Here is a 23,035-nt window from a genome sequence, read left to right as displayed (position 1 = left end):
TAGTTTGTGTTTTACTTGAGGACAAGTAAAAACTCAAGTTTGAGGGGTGATAGCACTAGAAAGAACATAAGTTTTCCCCTTACTTATTGGTTAAATTGTTCCCATTTAGTTATCATTAGCATACATTTTAACATTTTCAGTTTAGTAAATTGCAATTTATAGCTCAGTGAATTCTAGCCTATTTTATCCTTAATTTTGCTATCTTTTTGCATTAACGTCGCTGCATGAGTTAATCCCAGATTGAGTTTAGAATTGTCGCTGCACCTGATAGTTGTCCACATAAGAATATAAACTACATGAGCTGCCCAGTCTGGTATAATCAACCTGTACGTACAATGACAAAATAATTTTGAGGAAATGACACCTGTATTGTTGGAGGAGGACATAAAAGGTGGACGTGAGAAGAAAAAGGGGAGTTTTTTTTCTCCATCATCATCTTCATCATCCTACCTTGAAGCTTGCGGCCATGGCAGCTAAGCCTTTCATGGGTGAGCCAAAGTGAAAACTAGATGTAAACTAACTTCTAACGAGGAGATTTAAGTGCGACACAAGAGGGAATAGAGAGATTCAGTTGAGTTGTCTAGGAATAGAATTCTCCACTCAATTCTTTCTTATTACTTTCTAAATGTTGGTGATTACTCTCTGATTTCTGATTGTATGGAAGTACTGATGAATTCTTGGTGAAATATTATCTTATTTAATCTTGTTTTTATTGTTTAATCTTGGGGTTTGAATTTTTTTAACATGGAAGTGTTATTGTAGTTACTGACACTGGAAAACGCAGTGACAGTTTGAGCCAACAAGCATTTCAATGGAAGTTGAGTGAGGATTAGAGGAATTTAGTCCACTTATTCTTAATAGTGACGTATTTCCATCATCGAAAGATGAGGTTAATCTGCATGTTTAAGTCTTAGATTAAATAGAGGAGTAACGCTGGGTAAGATTTACATTGAATTTTATTGCCTCGACAATCACCTACACTTCTATACCTTGCGAGGTTTTAGTATTATGCTGAAGATTCATGTTGGGCATCCCAGTTTATCACTATCATATTTTATTTTATTGTTTTCAAGTTATTGTATCAATAACTATCCTCACAATTTATCTTATTTATATCTAGTTATTGCACTGGCATTAATAGAAAAAATACTACCATCCTTCTGGATCGATATTCGACAGACTCACATCTGTCTACTACACTTACATCGACAATGTACGCTTGCTTATTATTGTTGTGACGTTAAACAGTCGATCATTTTCCTAAAACACTCTCAATACTTGAGTATTTCTAAAGTTAAGCAATATCAACTAAATTTTGGTTTTACTTAAAACAAGACTCAAAGACATTTTGCAAAGGCGATTTTTAAAAGAGAAAAACTTCTAAATGCCTTTACTACGCAATTGTCATGGACAATGCGATCTTCAAGATTCTGCCATAACGTCTAGGCCGAGTTTAAGGGGTCACATTTAGTGGTATCAGAGCTCTAAAAAATTATATTGTTTATTTTAAAAAATACATGCATATTCATGAAAATAGGGTATTTTTGGAAAATCCATACATTGGTTAAAATACCGAGACTCTAAAGCTGGCCCAGATAACTACTTCTGCCTTACTAAGTTTTGATATGAGATTGTAGTATACTGTAGATTCTGAAATTATAGATTTTGAAAACTACACTATGAAACTTTAGACTCTAAAAACTATAAATACTGATACTCTAGTGACGAAACTTTAGAACTAAAATATTCTGGATTGATAAGTAAAACTCGTTTCTAATTGTAAGATAAAATTGTATAAAACATATGAATTCGATAATAAAAAGATGAGTACTCAAGGTGTTCATACTAGGGGTATGAGAGCTCGCAAAGAGTATGGTCTAAGGACCCAAATAGATTTGTCTGCATCATGAGTGAGCACACCAGAGCCCATGATCAAACTGAGCTAGTGGTTGACCAGGTCAAGAACACAAAAACTATGGACGAGGACTATCAGAAGCCTATTGATGATGCTGTGTCACAGACCATGCTTAGGGTACTACAACAAGTTGTAGGGACCCAAAGTGGATCTGGAAAATTGTGGGACCATTGCTAAGAGGCTTCGAACTAACAGAGCTGAGTTATTCAAGGGCAGTGCTGGGGCGACCCCCACCGTGGCAAAGTATTGGCTAGAGGATACGAAAAGGATTTCGGATGACATGTACTGTAGCTCAAAGTAGAAACAAAAGGGTACGGTCTCGCTGCTGAGGGATGAGGCTTGCCACTAGTGGCTAGCTATTGCGAGTGGTACCCAAGCTAAGAGACTGACTTAGGTATATTTTCTATAGGCTTTGTAGAATAAGTATGTGGGTAAGACTTATTATGAGGCTCGTCGACTGGAGTTCATTAACCTCACGTAGAGGGATAGACCTATGGTCAAGTATGAGGCCAAATTTATATGGTTAAATTTTTATGCCCAAGCGATGGTTGCGCCTGAGCAAGACAAGTGTGTCAGATTTGAGAACGGGTTGACATATAAGTCAATGATGCAAGTGCCCCTTTGCAAGAAAGGGATTTTGAAGCGTTAGTGAAGAAAACCAAAATTGTGGAGAAAATGAAGTGTTTGGAACACAAATCAAGGGATATAGCTAAAATCCTTGCCAAGAGTGATGTTAGTCCCACTGTTCAGGCTCCGTGGCCAAATAAACGAGCCCAAGATGATTGACCTAGCAAAAATGTTGCTGCTGCTGATGGAGGCAGAGCATAATATTGTGCCACATATGGTAAGAGGCATCCGGGAGAATGCTGGAGGATTTTGGCTGCATGCCTAAGATGTGGATCTTTGGAGAACAAGATCAACGATTGTTTAATTCATAATGAGCAAATCCAAGCACTGGATAAAAATCGTGTTCAGAATAAAAAAGTTGGACAGCAGCCACAGAGAGGTTAAGATTCGAATAGAGGTCATAAAGTTGGGTAGAGAACGAGAGCCTAATGTCAGGATGCTAACTAAGCTGATGCCAAACAGTCTGCATTGGTGTACACAACTAGGTGTAGTACGTACCTTTACTGTTAATATCGTACCATATTTTGCTCTGATTGACATTGGATCAACCCATTCGTCTATTTCATGTTTAATGGTTGATAAACTGGGTATTCAGTTAAAGGATATTGTTAGTAATGTGATTGTCTTTAGTCCCTTAAGACACTCTATTTTTGTTAATAAAGTGTACCATTGGTGTCCGTTAGAGATCCAAGGAGAAATATTTCAAGCAGATTTTATGGAATTACCTTTTGGTGAATTCAATCTCATTATGGGATGGACTGCTTGGTAAAACATCAAGTCATATTAGATTGTAGTAATAAGAGGGTCACTCTGAAGACTCTAGATGGAAAAGAGATAGTGATGGTTGGAGAGCATAGAGATTACATATCTAATGTCGTCTCCACTCTAATGGCTGAAAATTTAGTACACAAGGGATGCGAGGCATATCTGGCCTACATTATGGATACAAGTGTCAATAGGCCTTCTTTTGAGAACATATATACTGTGAAAGACTATCTTGATGTCTTTCCAGAGGAGTTACTTGGATACCTCCAGAGCGTGAGGTACAGTTTGGCATTGATTTGTTGTCGGGAATAGCTCCTGTGCCCATCGCTCCATATCAGATGACAACCAAAGAGCTAGTGGAACTAAAGGCACAACTACAAGAACTTCTAAACCGAGGGTTCATTCGACCGAGTGTGTCGCCATGGGGAGCTTCAGTTTTGTTTAATAAGAAGAAGAATGGGTCTATGAGGTTATGCATCGATTATTAGCAATTAAACAAGTTGGCCGTAAAAAACTGATACCCTTTACTTAGGGTTCGATTACTATCAGTTGAAAGTGAAAGAGATGGACGTTCCTAAGACTGGTTTTAGGACTCGGTATGGTCACTATGAGTTCATTGTGATGCCCTTTGGTCTCACGAACACTCCAACAAATTTTATGGATCTAATGAATTTGGTTTTTCAACCCTACCTTGATCAATTTGTTGTTGTCTTCATCGATGACATTTTGATATATTCCAAGTCTGAGGAGGAGCATGATCAACATTTGAGAGTGGTTCTACAAATTCTCTAAGAGAAATAGTTGTATGCCAAATTGAGTAAGTGTGAGTTTTGGCTCCATTAAGTGATGTTTATGGGATACGTGGTATCGACTGATGGTATCCAGGTCGACCCAAAGAAAAAAAAGGCAATCCTAAACTAGAAACCACCTAAGAACGTTAGTGAGGTTTGAAGTTTCTTAGGTTTGGTCGGTTATTATAGAAGGTTTGTGGAAGGGTTTTCATTGATTGCGGCTTCGTTGGCCAAGTCGTCAAGGAAAAGTGCCCTTTTTAAGTGGACTGAAGAGCAGCAAGTATGTTTTTATAAGCTTTAGCCCGTGTTGACTCAAGCGCCTATTCTTATTCAGCTAGAGTTTGGGAATGATTATGTGGTGTTTAGTAATGCGTCTCCTACATGTCTTGGATGTGTTTGGATGCAAGACAGTAAGGTTGTGGCCTTCGCCTCGAGATAGCTTAAGCCTCATGAGCATAATTATCCAACCCATGATCTCAAACTTGCTGCTGTGGTTTTTGCCCTCAAGATTTGGAGGCACTAACTTTATAGTGAGAAGTGTATTATTTACATGGATCACAAGAGTCTTAAGCATCTTCTCACTGAAAGGGAGTTGAACTTGAGACAAAGGAGGTGGATTGAGCAACTAAATGACTATGATTGTACCATTGAGTACCATCCTGGAAAGGTGAATGCCATTACTGATGCATTGAGTAGGAAATCGATGAGCTATTTGAGGGTGATGTTCACAAAGTTGACTTTAACTGATGATGGAGGTTTACTTGTGGAATTGCAAGTGAGGCCTACCTTATTGGATGAGATTCAATCAAAGCAATCTTTTGATGAGTTTCTTACACTTCATTTTGGATAGGTTGAGGAAGGTAAGAGTACTGACATTAGCTTTAATTTTGTTGGAGTTTTATGCTTTCGTGGGAGATACTGTGTGCCCGGTGATCTAGAGTTGAGGTAGTCTATACTTCGAAAAGCACATAGTAGCCCATACGCTATGCATCCTGGATGGAATAAAATGTACCAAGACTTGAGAGAGTTGTATTGGTGGCCAGGGCCTAAGCGGGATGTGACCAAGTATGTGAGTAAGTGTTTGACGTGCCAGCAAGTGAAGGCTGAGCATTAATTTCTTTCGGGTTTGTTACAGCCTATTCAGATCCCTAAGTGGAAATGAAAGCATGTGGCCATGGATTTTATTAGTGGATTGCCTTTGATGCCTACTAAGAAAGATTCAGTCTGGGTTATAGTGGATCAACTGACCAAGTCACCCCATTTTCTACCTATCGATACTAACTATTCTCTGCATAAGTTGGCGAGGTTGTACATTTCAGAGATTGTGAGACTTTATGGTGTACCACTGTCCATTATTTTCGATCAGGACCCCTGGTTTACGTCTCAGTTTTTGAAAAAAATGCACAAGGCTTTCCAGACTCGATTGAAATTTAGTGTAACTTTTCACCTACAGGCTGATGGGAAATCAAAGTGGGTTGTACAGATTTTGGAAGACGTGTTGAGGGGTTGTGTGATTGACTTTAATGGTAGTTAGGAGGAACACTTGTCATTGACCTAGTTTGCATACAATAATAGTTTTAAGTTGAGCATCCAAATGGCTCCTTATGAAGCACTATATGGTCACAAATGTCGTACACCTCTATGTTGAACATAATTGGGGGAAATAAGGTATTGGGTCCAGATTTAGTGCAAGAAACCAAGAACGTGGTAAAGCTAATTTAGGATCGATTAAGAGAAGCATCTGATCGACAGAAGTCTTACGCCGACTTGAGGCGGAGAGATATTGAGTTTAGTGTTGGAGATCAAGTCTTCCAGAAGGTTTAATTATGGAAGAAGGTATTGAGGTTTGGACACAAGGGCAAGATGAGCCTGAGGTTCATTGAACCGTATAAATTTCTTAAGAAGGTTGGACCAGTGGCTTACCAACTAGAGATACCTCCGAAACTGGACCATATCCATGATATGTTCCATATTTCTATGTTGAAGAGATATCTTTCTAATCCATCCCATGTGATTCCGGTCGATGAGGTCAAGGTGAGACTTGATTTAACTTACGAGCTAAAGCCTGTATAGATTTTGAACTACTAGGTATAGAGATTGAGGAAGTAGCAGATTCCTCTTATCAAAGTCCTATGGCGAAATCATGGTGTTAATGAAGCCATTTGGGAACCTAAAGAATCAATGCATCACCACTACCCTCACTTGTTTGGATCAGGTAAATTTTGAAGACGAAATTTATTTTAAGGGGTAGAGATGTCACACTCTAGATTTTATTTATTTATGTGCACTAGTTTATATCATATGGGAATTAATGCTCTAGTGGTTAAATGTGTTAGTTGTTCCCATATTGTCCCAAGTTCAAGCTCTCACAAGCACATCTTTTGATTAATTTTTTTGACAATTTTGAGCTAGTGTGAACACTCTTGTCGTCCAACACATGTTACCATACAGGGGAAGATTCATTCTTTGATTACAAGGTCAGCCTTCCCAAAGGTTTCCCCTTTTCACTCTCATGATCCATTTTTGGTGCCATTGTTCCCTCGACTTACCAAAACCTCTCCCTTACCTTACCTTGGTTGCCCATTGAACCTAGACACTCCCTATGTCCTTCCCATTTTCTCTTTTTTTCTCTCATCCTCTCCTTTAGCCACACCACCACTTTGCTCCTCAATTATTACCTCCTTTTCTTCCTTTTTACCACATTAGAAGTCCCCTTTTCCTCATTTCTCTTCCACTCCACTACCACACAAGGCCGTTGCACCTCCACCACACCAGTACCTCTCCGCCGCTACTGCCGCAGCTATCGAACCACCGCCATCGACCACTACCAAAGTTTTTCATTTTTCTTCTTTTCTTCTCTTTTCGAAACTCATTTCTGTAATCCTTGAATTCTGATTTTTATTTATTAAAATATCACTTCTTATTTTATCTTTCTAACTCGTTTTTTGTGCATTTTTGTGTCAAATCCTCCGCTTTAGTCGATTTTTCGAGAAATATTGTCAAGCCATACGAGATCTAATCCACATGTTAAGCATGCCATATTCCAATATTTTGATTCACATGTAAAGCCTGCATACTGAAAATATGTTCTATACTCTATCTCACATGCATGGGGTTGGGAAAATATGGATGGAGAAAGTATTTGGCAGTAAATCTGCATTATCCGGCGGCTTGTTCACAATATTTTGTATCAGGCAATAAATTTGCAATATCTGGTGGTTCGACCACATTATTCTGTTTCTGGCAGCTGGACTACAATATTAGGTGGCTAGTCCACATTATTGGTGTTATTAGATGGATGAGTTCTGGGGAAATCTTTATGGGGTGTAGCGGAGTTGGGTAGGATTTATTTTCTAAAAAAACTACACTATTTTCTAAAAGGTGTTGCATTGACATCGATGTGGTGCATTCTACCATATCTAAATTTTGTGAATGAATATTTGGCAAGTTATGATCTGCTTAAATTGATGTTGTTATGAGTTAAATTATGTTCTTGTTATTATTAGTAACCCATACTGGGCTTTTTAAGCTCACCCCTTTAAACTCTGATTTTTCAAATAATCGAGGTTAGGATGGGCTCGACTACGGAGGCATTCTCGATCATTTTTTTAAAAAACTTTGTATTTATTGGTATTTGATATTCTGGGATTTGTTTTATTACTTTGGACTTGGACTTTGGATTTTGAAATGGGATTTTTCTGCATGGTTTTTGTTTTAAAAACTATCATATAAAGGATTTGAGAAATTATTAACTTAAGATGGATTTTATATAAAATAATAAAAAGCTAAATAAAGATGTTTTCAAAAATTCAATACTAAGTATCCATTACACGACACAATCTACTCACAAAAATGATATTTTAGGAGATGTATGTTAGGTAATTTTTTCAAAACGACAAATGAGTTTTAGATATAGAAATTTGTCCGCTTCGATGTTTTTATTGAATTATGACATTTTCTTAAAATACTCTCAATACTTGAGTATTTCTAAAGTTAAACGATATCAACTAAATTTTGGTTTTACTTAAAACAAGACTCAAAGATGCTTTGCGAAGAGGTTTTTAAAAGAGAAAAACTTCTAAATGTTTTTACTGCACCATTGTCATGGCCAATGTGATCTTTGAGATTCGGTCATGACGTCTAGGTTGGGTTAATGGGCTACATAAACAACATTCAAAATTCTGTTAGGGATGTCTTCTTATCGGTTAGTGTTCGGAAAAACTTGTCATTTATTGTTGGAGCTTACTGGACCAATAAGTAGTTTATTTTATTTTTATTAATAAGTGGCTGCTATTTTTTGAAAAATATATTTTGAGTAGCTATGTAAACAAATAAATAAATAAATATTGTGCAGAATAAAGGGTCGTTTGTACCTAAGTAGTAATCTTTTGTTTTAGTTTGTTTCAATGCTTTTCCTCAGGTATTATTTTAATCGCTTCCCTACACCCTCTTTATAAACCCTACACCACCGCCTTATACCACCTCATTCTAAAACTTAAACCACTGCCCCTATCTCCCAAAAACAAATTCTAACTCCCGGCCATCTCCCACAACCAAACTGATGCCGGAACCCACCACCTTCCCTCTAACCCATAGTCAGCCAACACCCTATAGCATTCCTGCCAAATTTATCCATCTTATGAGGATAAACGTTAAAGAACGATACAACCAAAGATGTATAACAGGCAATGATACTTTTAGATTGGTGGGTGATGCTGCTCGAAAAAAAAAACAAACAGAACCAGTTGATGACCCGAATAGAGTAGAACTACCCTGTCATCTCAACATGACGAAACTAGTTTATGAGCCGAATACAGGAAAACCAGCTGACTATCCCGACTTCGCAGCACCAACCGATCGGACTGCTAATCCCGATTGGACCAATCCGACACCCATTTTTCCATTGTCTAGCACTGCTGCACAGTCGGATCAATCAACCATAATGGGCATGCTATAGCACATGCATCGACAATAGCAAGCCTATTAAAGATATGCAAAAATACGAGATGACTCAATATGGGGTGCATTTAAAAAACTCTTACCTAACCCTTTTGATTTTGTGTTTGAATTTTTATATTTTATTTTTGAGCCATGAGCTCCAACTCAAGGACAAATTGACTTTACCCTAAATCCATGACAAATCTAGTTTTTAATATAATATCGAGGTCCACATTGATGATGAAAGAAGAGAGTAGGAATCTTCGACGGTTCTAGACAAATCAAATATAAGCCCAATAACATATATGATAATATAAGCTCATTTCATTTATAAGACAGCTAGAATAAAATTCTCGTTAGCTTTAATTGGACGTACATAAAATCACCTACATTATAAGCCCAAATTTATTATACCCAACGTTGTTTTTTTATTACGATTCATGTTTTTTAAATAAATTTTAACTTTAAAACAGTCCAACTAATAAATTTAATAACCAATTAAAAATTTAAAGTGTAGATGGATTAAAAATAGAGTGGCTATAAGTCCTTATTTTATAATTCATTCAAAAATTAAATTAATTAAATATATGAATTTTTAAAATGATTTAATTTTGTAATCATATATGCAATTTAAAATAAAAAAAACAAATGATAGAATTTTTTTTTGTTGAGAAGTGTAAAAATGATAAGTAGATAAATGAGTTACTTCAATTGTTTTATTTTATTTCTTTTAACATTATCCTTTAAATGCTATACATTTAAATTCTAAAATTACATGTTTTAGACCATCTAATCATAAATATACGAAACATATAATTTCATAACCTAAATTCAGAATTTAATTTTTTTCAATACTTAAATTTTTATTTTATCAAGTGGTACCTAAATTTTAAATGTACGAAAACAAAAAATTGAAGCATATTTTATGCTTGAATTAAATAGGAAACATCCTTTGAGTTGGATGGAGTGGTGTGTTTAGGGACCATAAAGAGATTATTATTGGCTTTCTCTATGGTCCATTGTTCCGTATGGAAATGGTGGTAACGGAGACTGGGGCTTTATGTTTGGCATTGAAGTTTTTTATTCAAACTCCTTATTATCGATGGCAAAAATTGATGATTGATGTTGAATCTTTTTGTTTGGTGGAAAAAATGAAGTAGAAGTCGATGGTGGTGCATGGCCTTGATGATTTAGTTAAGAGGTTTAGCTTCGTTAAGTTTGTTTGTTGTTCCGAAGGGACTGATTCTTTTGCTGTTTTTTTAGCTTCTAATGGTCTAAATAAGTCCTCTTTGTTTTCGGGCGTGGTTTTGAATATCCTGAAAGTTTGCTGTCTGATTCTATTTATATTTGTGAGATTTTAGTGTGTCTGGGCGTTGGAGCTGTTCTTTTGCAGTTTCAGACTGTTTTTTATAATTTTTATGGCTGAGCAAATAAAAAATTAAATCATATCCTGTTACCATTTCTTATTTTTGGATTTTTTTTTTGACAAAAGGAAAGCCGGACAGTTATATACTCACATAGTACTTTTACTTGATTTCATGTCCTGTAGCTATATCGTTTGAGTTTAAAATCTTTTTTAAACGAAGAGTTATATGTTGGTGTCTTGGCTACTGGCTGATTTAAGATTTGTGCTATTCTGATAGCATTAATTAGAAATCTTCTTAAATGTGTTATAAAGATGTTTATGTCATATTTCATTACTATTAAATTTATTATTTCGTATCTTTAAAAATACAAAACTAGATTAATTCAAACTTACATAATGTAGGCTGAAAAACTGTATATAAAAAAATTTATAAAATACTTATTCATTAATTAATTCACCTAAATCATATTGGGTTATATCTAAAATTTTACTAATTTAGGGTTTGATTTCTTATATGATTTATTTTAAGTAGTGTCTTTCTTTTTATAATCACAGCTGTTTTCGTTCATTTTACGGTTTGAGAATAATTCTATTAAGGTCAGGGATGATATTTAGATAAGACCCTAGGAAATGTCGAGTTTAGGATTTGAACTTGGTTCAAATGATTAGGGAAGAAGTCTACTTCTTCCAAGTATTTGTTGGTTTTAAGTAATAATTTTTTTTAGTTAAAGATTTTATACACAAATATTAAAAGAAAAAAATACCATAATAATCATATTTATTACTTCCTTAAAAATTATTTTGTAGTTATTATCTAATTGAGTTAGTGTTAGGTTAACTTGTGAAATCAACTCAGAAAAACATTTAATATAGACTAAATTTAGAGTACACTCACAATGGGTGTAAAAAAAAGTAACAAATATAGTTATTAAAATTCATATAAAAATTAATTGATGCTTTGATTACAATGGTAAAGTTAAAACAATTTATCTAGTACAACCATACTCGTATGGGAGAAATTTGAACAATGGAAAACCGGACATGTAGTTATGATAACGACAAAGCAAGCAAACATAATGCCACTTGAAATGTTATGAAAGTGATGATAGCTACGTAAACATGTTAGTATATTTACTTAAACTAATAATGGTTAGACTAGTGATTGTAGTCTTTAGTCCTCATTGGGTTGGGCGAGAGTTTATTCGGGAAGGTAGTAAGAAATATATTAGGCAACCTGTACGAAAGATTTAGTGGGTGAGTAACTTCTACAGTGCTTATTTTATAGATAACAAAGATCAAGTTGATTCCCTAACTTTCAGCGGTATTACATGCGAGATAATTACACCAGAATGTACTATTTATTTGTCTATATATAAATTCTCATTATGAAAAGGGTCATTAAAGTGTTTGTGATTCATTGGCAGTACCACTGAGCCACACAATATATCTTTTCTTATTGCTTTCAAAAGGTTAATCACTTCGAATATTATGTTCGCTGCCTTTGATCAAAGTATTGAGAGAACTAATGTAATAGCAGAGAAGTCCCTAACATTGTAAAGACAGTTACCCTGGTATGAGCACCTCTGACAATTAGCGAACAGTAGGGCTTGGAGAAACGGCGAAGCACATGGTTCAACAACACTGTCGCTCATCATCGGTGTCCGGTCACATTCTTCACCACATGAAATGCTTCATTACATGCCGTTTCAATCTTATTGTGGATTGCCTTGCTGTCATTCTAGATAACATGGCTTTTTCGGCCTTTTCTTCTGGTTGACAAGGTTCCATTTGTTATTTTGTGAAATAATGTAGTAGTAAAGAGCATCAACTGTTTATAAATAATGCTTAGTTACTATTCTCAGAAGTGTCCTATTCCTTTCATAGTCGACAAGACTGGTCAGAAGCATTTTGTTCATGAATTTCTTCGTTAATATTAGAAATGGACTTAATTAAACCTTGTTTCTCATTATTATAGCATCATGAGCTTCAATGTTTTTCTATTTTCAAGAATCTAAGATGATACTTTACTGGTGTTTTCTTTGAGTTTTACTTTTAATACTTTCTCTATGATTAATCAATGATACTGAAACGATGCTTTGTTATCCGTTACGGGAAAGTAAATGGAGGATTTGAAGGAAATTAAGCATGCTTAGTATTCGGTCAATCTACCAACATATATGTTATCAAACTTTAGAAATTTGTTAATGGAGATGCAATGGAAGATCCAAATCTATTAGCATGTTTGTCTAATTTATTAAAGTTTTAAGATTTACTATAATAGAGCATTGCGTAATGATTTATGATAATTTGGCTGAAAACTTTACTTCCTTTGAATTCGTTTCTGGTTCATTAAACAAAATGGACTAAAAGCTTAAAATTTGAAATTTGCAAATGGAGAGTAGAAGACTGCAAAAAAAAAAAAAGAATTTAGTAAAAAAAAGATTACAACCATAAATAAAAAAAAGATTTATCACTTAAAAAAATTAAATCTAAATTCCTTTGCATCAAAATTATGGTTCAGATGGATTAGACCGAATAACACAGTTGACGTGTATCAACGACTAGGTCCTGAAACTGGGTGATATGCTTAAATCCCAGACATCAAAATACAAAGTGGACAATATTAGACACACTCGAGTATACATTACATATTTTCGGAAACGGTACCTTTTTCAGGATGTAACTCTTCGCCCTTTGGGTAATGTTTTGAAATGTACGATGTTGTCTATATCAAGAACCAAATTTCATGTCATGCAATGTACGGTATTCTTTTTCATATTGCTGAAAGCTAGCGATCTAGATATGAATTTGGCTGTCATTAATCTGTTTCCAGGTTGGAAGTATTCAGACCTTGTATAATTATAATTTAAATTCAGTTCCCCGAGATTAAAAAACATATGAATCGTTTCCTACTGCGTTGGCACTCAAGCTATGCTTGTAAACTTGGCAAACACGCGGTTTATGGTAGATTAGAATCGAGGTTTTTTGCTTTTGTTTTTAGATTTGAATTATTTAAGGTTGGGTTTTTTTTTGGGTCTTGAGCTCTTTTGGGTTCGGTTTTTTGTTGAGTTTGGATTTTTTTTAGATTCAGATGATTCGGGCTTGTGAAGCTCTGATGGACTAAAATAATTTTAAACATTTTAAGCTACAAATATTTTAATTTCGAATCTAATAATTCATTCTACTTTTATATGATTTTTTCGGTATACTTCATGTCTATTTTATTGATCACATTTGGGGTTTATAGTTACCCCTTCCAACAACGACTTGTATATGACGATTGCACAATTCAAATTCGCCTTATAAAAAGCATAAATCATATATATTTAATAGAGATATTTTACATGAAATAATGCCTTTGAAAGAACTAAATTGATATTTGCAAACAAATGAAGCAGTATCGAAAGCAATGCTAAGAGCAATGAAAACTACTTCAAGTACTAATGAAGAACAAAAAAGGAACACATTGATATAATTACGTCATTTAGTTTCTCTACATCTGCGAGGCCATTACTAAAGAGATAACCCACTATCTTAGTACCTTGTACAATAAGTGATTACAAGCTTTAACACTCACCAGAATATAATCTCACTTTTGCACCCAAGATCTAGATTACTCTCTTCTAAGTTTTTCCCTTAAAAACTTATGGCAAAAATCAAGTAACGCACTTGATTTTACACTTAGCACTCTAAAGAAATGCTCCACAATAAAAACAAATAAGTTCTATCTAATTCGACATCATCTATACAAAGTCTCCTTAATTTATAAGGAATCGAGACTTGTTAACATACTAAGTCAATTACAAACAATCTTCCCAATAAAACAACAAGATAGTTGATAACTCTTGAAAAGAGTTATATTTCATGCCTTTAGATTTATCTAATTACCTGTACTTAGGTACATTTAGTTGTATTTTAGGATATTATTTTAGCATATTTTAGAACATTGCATAAGGAGCTTGGATGGTGCTTAAATATTGTAATTTGTTACTTTTAGTTGCATGTGGAAGGGTTGTTTTGGTGGTTTTGTAGGCGTAGGATGAGGAAAGAGAAATAAAGTAGCGAAGGTTTGTCGAGACAAAACAATAGATAGTTTGCCAACATGTATGTCGTGGCAATTCGTGATTCCAGGAAGACGACCAAGTCAATAGTCAACACGTACCAGTTTCAGGCAACTCTACTTGTACCAGATAAATCTGCCTAAAAAAAGGAGGAGATAAATCTTGGGCTATTGGTTTTATCTTAGAGAAAAATAATTTAAAAAAAGGAAAAAAATCATTATATAGTGAACTGATAACCACCTACCCAAAAGGAAGGAATTTTTAAACCAAAAAGAATTTAAAAAGAGAAAAAATAATCTTAGGTTGTTGGCTAAACCCTAGTACACTTGCTTATAAAAGGCCAATGAAGGAGACCTCAAGAGGACAGAGAACAACACGACGGGTAGGTCCTAAGGCAAGAGTAAGAGGGTTCGACTGAAAGAGGAAGTCATCCTCTTGGCTAACACAAGGTACTGAAGCCTGGACTAGCGGAAGATGTTCTTCCGACATTCTTTCATTATTTCCATCGTGTTCTCTTGTGAATTGATTTGGTTGTAAACGATGGTGATGGTTTGGAATTTTATTTCCCAACCGTTGAATTAAATCTCATCGGGTTGGGATTATTTTGATGACACTTAACTATTTTTAATTTTCATGGTATAAATCTAATTATCTTGCTGCACATTCAATTGTTTAACTGCAATCCTTAGGAATAGTTGATGGCATATTATTCTTGTTAAGTTAATTTTAATACAGAAAATGATAGAATAAGTTAGCTAATATTGGATGGCATGAGCAAACATTTGAATGATGCTTGCCTCATACAGAATGAATTACACAGGCTGTTATAGTAAGACCCTGTAGGAAAACGGACAATAACTTAAGGTTTTGCCCCCGAAAGAGACAAACCACTTTAGGACTCTTATGTACAGTAAGTTAATCAAGATTTTTCCATGGCATAATCGGCAGTGAAGGTTGATTCTGAATAATCCCAACCTACTGCATTAATATCATAGACACTATATCTTTATTCTTTGTCGAAGTATCTTTGCCATAACATATTTAATAGTTATTTATTTATAAAATATTTGCATGTTACTCTCATATTTTCCATTATATTTCTACTATCACCTTTGCCATAGCATTTCCAGTCATAACATTTCATTCAATCATTTTGCCATAGCATTAACCTGACTTTACTAAAATAACTTAACCAACTTTGTGCCTCAATCCAATCCTCGTGGGAACGATACTCACTCATCACTTTATTACTTGAACTGACGTGTATACTTGCACAAATTGCATACCATTTTACACGCAACAAGTTTTTGGCGCCATTGTTGGGGATCGACAATTTGGTGAAATTTTCTTTGGTTATTTTACTTAGTAGTTTTATTTAATTTAGTTTAATTTAATTTTTACAGGTTTACCATCAGTGCATGAGAAGAGGCATTCCTTCTAACATAGAATACCTTTTTGATCCAGAGATTAACAGAACTTTGCGAAGAAAGAGAAAAGAATTGAGAAAAATGGATAGAAATAAGAATGATCTCAATGGATGCTCGAGACAGGCCAAGTCGAGAGCATATTGTTTCGATGCTAGATAACTCGAATCCAGGAATAGTCACACCAACTATACAAGCTCAGCAATTCGAGTTGAAACCGGTAAGGTTCCAAATATTACAAAATGTAGGTCAATTTTGTAGTTTACCCACTGAAGACCCACGGTTACGTTTAAGACTTTTCTAGAAGTTTGTGACTCATTCAAACAACAGGGTGTTTCTAAAGACGCCTTGAGACTTAAGTTGTTAGCATATTCCTTAAGAGAACGTGCCAGGGCATGGTTAAATGATTTGCAGTCGTTAACAGTGGCATCATGGAATGAACTTTGCCAGAGATTTCTATTACAACATAATCCTCCCACTATGTATGCTAAGTTTAGAAATGATATTACATCTTTTCGACAACTTGAAGATTAGACGCTATATGAAGCTTAGGAGCGATTTAAGGAATTAATTAGGAAATCTCTGATGCATGGATTCTAGCACTGGCCTCAAACGGAGATGGTTTTCAATGAGCTAAATGTGCATACACAAATGGTAGTTGATGCCTTGGCAAATGGTACTTTGTTTGACAAGACATACAACGAACAATACGAAATTTTGGAAAAGATTACCAATAATGATTATCAGTATCCGACTACACGAGTTGAGACGGGTAAGAGAGCTTCTAGTACCATTGAGCTCGATATAATCACTTCATTGACTGCTCAGGTATCTTCTCTAGCTAATATAATTAAAACCCTGAAACCTTCAACTACTATGCAAGAAATAATAACAATTGAAGCATCATGTGTTTATTGTGGTGAAAATCACATGTTTGATAAATATCCATTTGATCTAATGTCAGTATAATTTATAGGAAATTCCAATCGGAATAGCAACCCATACTCCAATACTTACAATTTTGGGTGGAAGCAGCATCCGAATCTAAGTTGGAATAGTTAAAGTGTAGGAAATTTTAATATTGCCGCAAGGTAGAATGTCAACAATGCACCACCAAGATATGTTCAACCAATGCCACGATAAAATAATCAGTATGGTAAGGCATCACCATTTACTTTTATGGTAGCTTTGTTTAAGGAGTATTTGGCCAAGAATGATGATGTGATCCAGAGTCAAGTTGCATGAGCACTTGAGAATCAAGATGGGTAGATATCCAATGCTTTGAACATAAGACCGCAGAGAGCATTACCCAGCAACACCGAAAATTTAAGGACACAAGGCAAGGAGTAATGCAAGGCTATTAATCTTAGAAGAGGGACTCAGCTAGATGTTGTTGCTCAAAATGGCGTGGCAGAAGAGGACGACTTAAGACGTGACTAGGTAAAGATCCTAGAGCCATCTAGAAAACATACTGATCTTGAAAATGGAAAGAAGAATAATGTTGTGGCAGAACCAGATCAATCTGCCAACAAAAATGGCATAGCAAAACAATATTAGCAACCTGAAGGATGACCACCTCTACCGTTCCCTCAGCAATTTCATAATTCTAGGCAAGATGCTTAGTTTAAAAGATTTTTGGAAGTTTTGAAGTAACTCCATGTCAACATACCGCTAGCTGAAGCATTAGAACAAATGCCCAATTATGTAAAATTCATGAAGGACATATTGTCAAAGAAACGCAGATTGTGACACTTTAAGACTGTTGCTCTCACTGAAGGGTGCACAGTAATGGTGATGAACAAACTACCTCCAAAATTGAAGGACCCAGAGAGTTTCACTATCCGATGTGCAACTGGAAATCATTATGTTGGTAAGACATTATATGATTTAGGAGCGAGTATAAATCTAATGCTAGTCTATTTGAGAAAGCTAGGAATTGGGAAAGCGAAACCTATTATAGTTACGTTGCAACTAGTCAATCGATCCTATGCCCATCCAAAAGGTAAAATTGAAAATGTATTGGTAAGGGTAGATAAATTTATCTTTCTTGCGGATTTTCTTATTTTAGAATGTGAAGCTGACCATGTCGTGCCAATTATTCTTGGAAGACCTTTTCTTGCAACTGGTAGGACTTTAATTGATGTGCAGAAAGGTCAATTAACCATGGGGATGAATGCTTAGCAGATTACGTTCAATGTATTCAATAACATGAAATTTGCTGGTGAGAATAAAGAATGCCAAGTCATTAATTTGATAGAAAAAACAGTGGAGGAAGAGTTTGCAAGATTTTTCCTTAGCAATTCTAATAGTTATACTGATGTACTTGAGCTAAATGAAACGGAGACTTTTGAAGAATTCTGTGAATTCATGGAGCTGAAGCAAATTATGGATAGACTAGGGAAAAAGTACGAATCCTTGGATTTATCAGATCACTCTTCCAAGCTTCCTAAACATTGTATAAAGGAACCCCCTACAATAGACTTGAAGCCTTTTCCACTGCATTTACAGTATGCCTATTTGGGAGAAAATAACCCTTTGCTGGAGCAAAATAGACCTTTCAGTTTTGATGACCATTGTTTGGTTGCTCATGTATATCCTAATGGAGTTGTTTATGTCAAAGATATAAAACCTGGGATCACATTCAAAGTCAATGGAAAACACTTGGAGCACTACTGGGGTGCTCATGTGGAGTGAGAAATATTCCATTAATCTTCGAGATGTTTAACTGTAGGATCTCAATACTTGTTTTCATTTATTTTTACCGTTTTTATGTTTTTCTTAGTTATTTCACTTAATTTGTTTAATAATTTTTCATTCTTTGTATATAGCTATCTCTAATTTCTTAAAAGTTGTTGAAAGAGATCACCTGAGGAGGAAGCAGAAAAGATTGAATCAGTCAACATAGAAACCGACGACGAGGAAATGGAAGAAGCAAATCCTACCTCTGTACCACCAAGGGACAATACTGAAGTTGCCCCACCTATGCCAATAGTAGCAATGACAGCACAAGACCTTGAAATCAATCGCATCATTAATGAGATCACTAAGTCTGACAAAGACGATGAGGATTTGCCACTCCATTCACTGGAAAAGAAGATGCGTTATAAGCATTCATCACGTAGGTCCACCCATAGACATTAAAGCAACAATAACCAATATCACAGTTAGGGGAGTTCTCTTTCCCTTATTACACCATGAATTCATAGTTTTCCACGACACTTTTAAATGCTTTCATGCATTCATATGTATTTTGCTTGAGGACAAACAATAACTCAGGTTGGGTATGTGATAACTTTTGAAAAGAGTTATAGTTCATGCCTTTAGATCTAGCTAATTGTTTGTACTTAAGTACATTTAGTTGCATTTTAGGATATTATTTTAGTATTTTTTAGAACATTGCATATGGAGCTTGGACATTGCTTAAATATTGTAATTTCTTACTTTTAATTGCATGTGGAAGGGATGTGTTTGGTGATTTTGCAGGTGTAGGATGAGGAATGAGAAATAAAGGAGTGAAGGTTTTCCGAGGCAAAACGGTAGATAGTTTTCCAACATGTATGCCATGGCAATTCGCGATTCAGGGAAGATGATTGAGCCAATAGTCAACACGTACCAATTTCAGCCAACTTTACTTGTACCAAATAAATATGCCTAAAAAGAGGAGGAGATAAATCTTGGGTAGTAGGCTTTATCTTAGAGAGAAAGAACTTAAAAAGTGGAAAATGATCATGAGATAATGAGCTGATAATCACCTACCTAAAAGGAAGGGTTTTTAAACCAAAAAGAATTTAAAAAGAGAAAAGATAATCTTGGGTTGTTGGCTAAACCCTAGTACACTTGCTTATAAAAGGCCAATGAAGGAGACCTCAAGAGGACAGAGAACAACAAGACGAGTAGATCCTAAGGCAATAGTAAGTGTGTTCAATTGAAAGAGAAAGTCATCCTCTCGGCTACCACAGGGCACTGTGCTGCTGAAGTGTGGACCAGCAGAAACTATTCTTCCGACATTCTTCCATTTTTTCCATCGTGTTCTATTTTGAATTGATTTGGTTGTAAACGATGGTGATGGTTTGGAATTTTATTTCCCAATCGATGAGTTAAATCTCAATAGGTTAGGATTATTTTGATGACACTTAACACCTTTTAATTTCAATTATATAAATTTGATTATCTTGCTGCCCATTCAATTGTTTAACTGCTATCCTTAGGAATAGTTGATGGCATATTATTCTTGTTAAGTTAATTTAATACGGAAAAGAATAGATTAGTTTAACTAAAATTGGATGACATGAGCAAGCATTCGACTAATGCTTACATCATACAAAAAGAATTACACAGGTTGCTATATTAAGACCCTGTATGATCAGGGACAGTAACTTGAGGTTTTGCCCCCGAAATAGAAAGACCACATTAGGACTCTTATACACAGTAAGTTAATCAAGATTTTTCCATGGCATAATCGACAGTGAAGGTTGATTCTAAATAATCCCAACCTACCGCATTAATATCGTAGACACTATATCTTTATTCTTTGCCACAAAAAATTAGTAGTTATTTATTTATAAAATATTTGTATATCACTCTCATATTTTCCAGTACATTCCTACTATCACCTTTTCCATATCATTTCTTGTTATTTACTAATTCCATATATTACTCATCATTGCATATCTACTTTAGTTTTGTGATAACATTTCATTTAATCATTTTGTCATAGCATTAACCCGACTTTACTAAAATAACTTGACCAACTTTGTGCCTCAATTCGATACTCATGGGAACGATACTCACTCATCACTTTATTACTTGAGCCGATGTGTATACTTGCACAAATCACACACCATTTTACACAAGACAAGTTTTTGACGCCATTGTCAGGGATCGACAATTTGGTGAAATTTGCTTTGGTTATTTTACTTAGTAGTTTTATTTAATTTAGTTTAATTAAATTTTTACAAGTTTTCCATTAGTGCATGAGCAGAGGCATTCCTGCTAAAACAAAATACCTTTTTGATCCAGAGATTGATAGAACTTTGCGAAGAAAGAGAAAGGAATTGAGAAAAATAGCTTGAAACAAGAATGATCTCAATGGAAATCCCAATGATCACAATAAGAATCCTTACATAGGGCGTGTGGTGAATGATCGAGATAGCCCAATTTGAGAACATATTATTCCAATGCTAGATGACTTAAATCCTGGAATAGTTAGACTGACTATACAAGCTCAACAATTCGAGTTGAAACTGGTAATGATCCAAACGTTACAAACTGTAGGGAAATTTTGTGGTTTACCCACTAATGACCTACGACTACAATTTAGGGTTTTTCTAAAAGTCTATGACTCATTCAAACAATAGGGTGTTCTTGAAGATGCCTTGAGACTTAAGTTGTTCCCGTATTCCTTAGGAGATTGTACCAGGGTGTAACACCCGTAACCTGTATCCGTCGTTGGATTAGGGTTACTAGGCATTACTGAACAATACACAGCTTAGGAGAGTCATTCATTAGTATTCATGTTTAAGGTAATATAAACTCAATTATACGAATCATATGTACAGCTTCTTTATAGCATTCAAATAATCAAATTATAACATAGCTTAATACATGAAAAATTCCATGTGCATACATTAAGCATTCAAACATATATCGAATACATGCCAATATATCTATTTATTTTGAATAATATCAAATATATCAATTCCTTAACTTTGCATGTGCGCATGTTAAAAACCAAACAAAATATTACACACCAATTATTGTCCAAACACATATGCAACCTTAGTATTATTACCATATAGCCGAACATATCTTTAATGTAACATAAATAATGTGCATTTTAACCTATCACTATGAACCATTATAAGAGCACAAAATACAAACCATAGTACACCCGATTCGTATGCTAATTATCATGCATAAATTGCACTCACATAACCATTTCCCTTCTCACCTATTTCGGCTCTCAAATTTCGATTCAAAAGTAGCACAAAAATTTTACCATTCAATATTAAGCCTACTTTGCCATTACAAATCATGATCATTATTAGCCATCACAAGCTGAATCTAAATAACCAACTACACATGATCATATTGTTGGCATGCACACTTATTTACTTATGACTAGCCGATTATAACCATTAACTTAACATTTTTAACTATCCAAATGGTCATAATTTCAGTCATCAAATATAAACACAATAGTCATACCATTCCATCCCATAACATATGCCATAAACACATTTCTAAAATAAATTAGCATCATGGCCAAATATACATTATGCTTATCATTACCCCTTATCGAATTATTTAACAAACATCACAAACATATATACTCAGTATTAAGCTTACTAACTTGAACTAATTCATATTACAAATCATACCTTCCAAATAAGCCAATATTAAGCCACAACCGAAATATATATATCTATCAACCATGTTTACTTCATTTGAGCCGAATCATAAAAATCAACAAATGCAAACCATACCGATATGTCAAGCTTACCGTAATGAACAATCAGAAGCCATACATATCAGTACTTTAAATCATAAGCATATACCAAGCACACCACACATATATGACATGCATATTACTTAACTAATATATTACATACTATAACTCAACAAGCATCCATCATTTACCTCATTGCCAAAACACATGACCAAATTTACACAACCATTAGCATTATAATCAAGCCATTTTTGCATGGATAAATATATACATACTTCAAGATCAAACATTTTATCTAGCCTATACATGCCATAGGTTCAAAGTTCAAACTTATAAAATACCGAAAAAATGATCGATAGTGTAACGAAGTTCCTTGACGATCCCTGAGCTCTTAACTATCTTCCAAAATCTATAAAACAACTAACGAACACACACATAGTAAGCTTAAATAGTTTAGTAAGTCATAAGCAAATAAAATTATTAAATGAACATTAGCATTATAATTTCAACTAGGTCAAATATAAACAATCTCATATACATATAAATCACTCTTTTATCATGCATACTTTATATCATCATCACAAGTACTATACTTACCTTATTTTCATGAACATTTAACTTTGCACGTATACCTTATTTTCATGAACATTTAACTTTGCACGTACTTGAACCATTTAGCTCGATTTCACATTCGATCTTA

General features: G+C 34.7%; 1 non-coding gene across 1 annotated transcript; it reads right to left on the bottom strand.

The window, feature by feature from the left end:
• Positions 1-16,376: 16,376 nt before the first annotated feature.
• LOC128032291 (small nucleolar RNA R71) lies at positions 16,377-16,483 on the bottom strand. The gene has a single exon (XR_008188419.1). It is a non-coding gene; the product is annotated as a small nucleolar RNA R71 (small nucleolar RNA).
• Positions 16,484-23,035: the final 6,552 nt, after the last annotated feature.

This window comes from Gossypium raimondii, chromosome 8, assembly GCF_025698545.1.
Source record: "Gossypium raimondii isolate GPD5lz chromosome 8, ASM2569854v1, whole genome shotgun sequence".
Lineage (NCBI taxonomy): Eukaryota > Viridiplantae > Streptophyta > Magnoliopsida > Malvales > Malvaceae > Gossypium > Gossypium raimondii.
The sequence above is the reverse complement of the archived record's forward strand: the minus strand, read 5'-3'. Positions and strand labels throughout refer to the sequence as shown.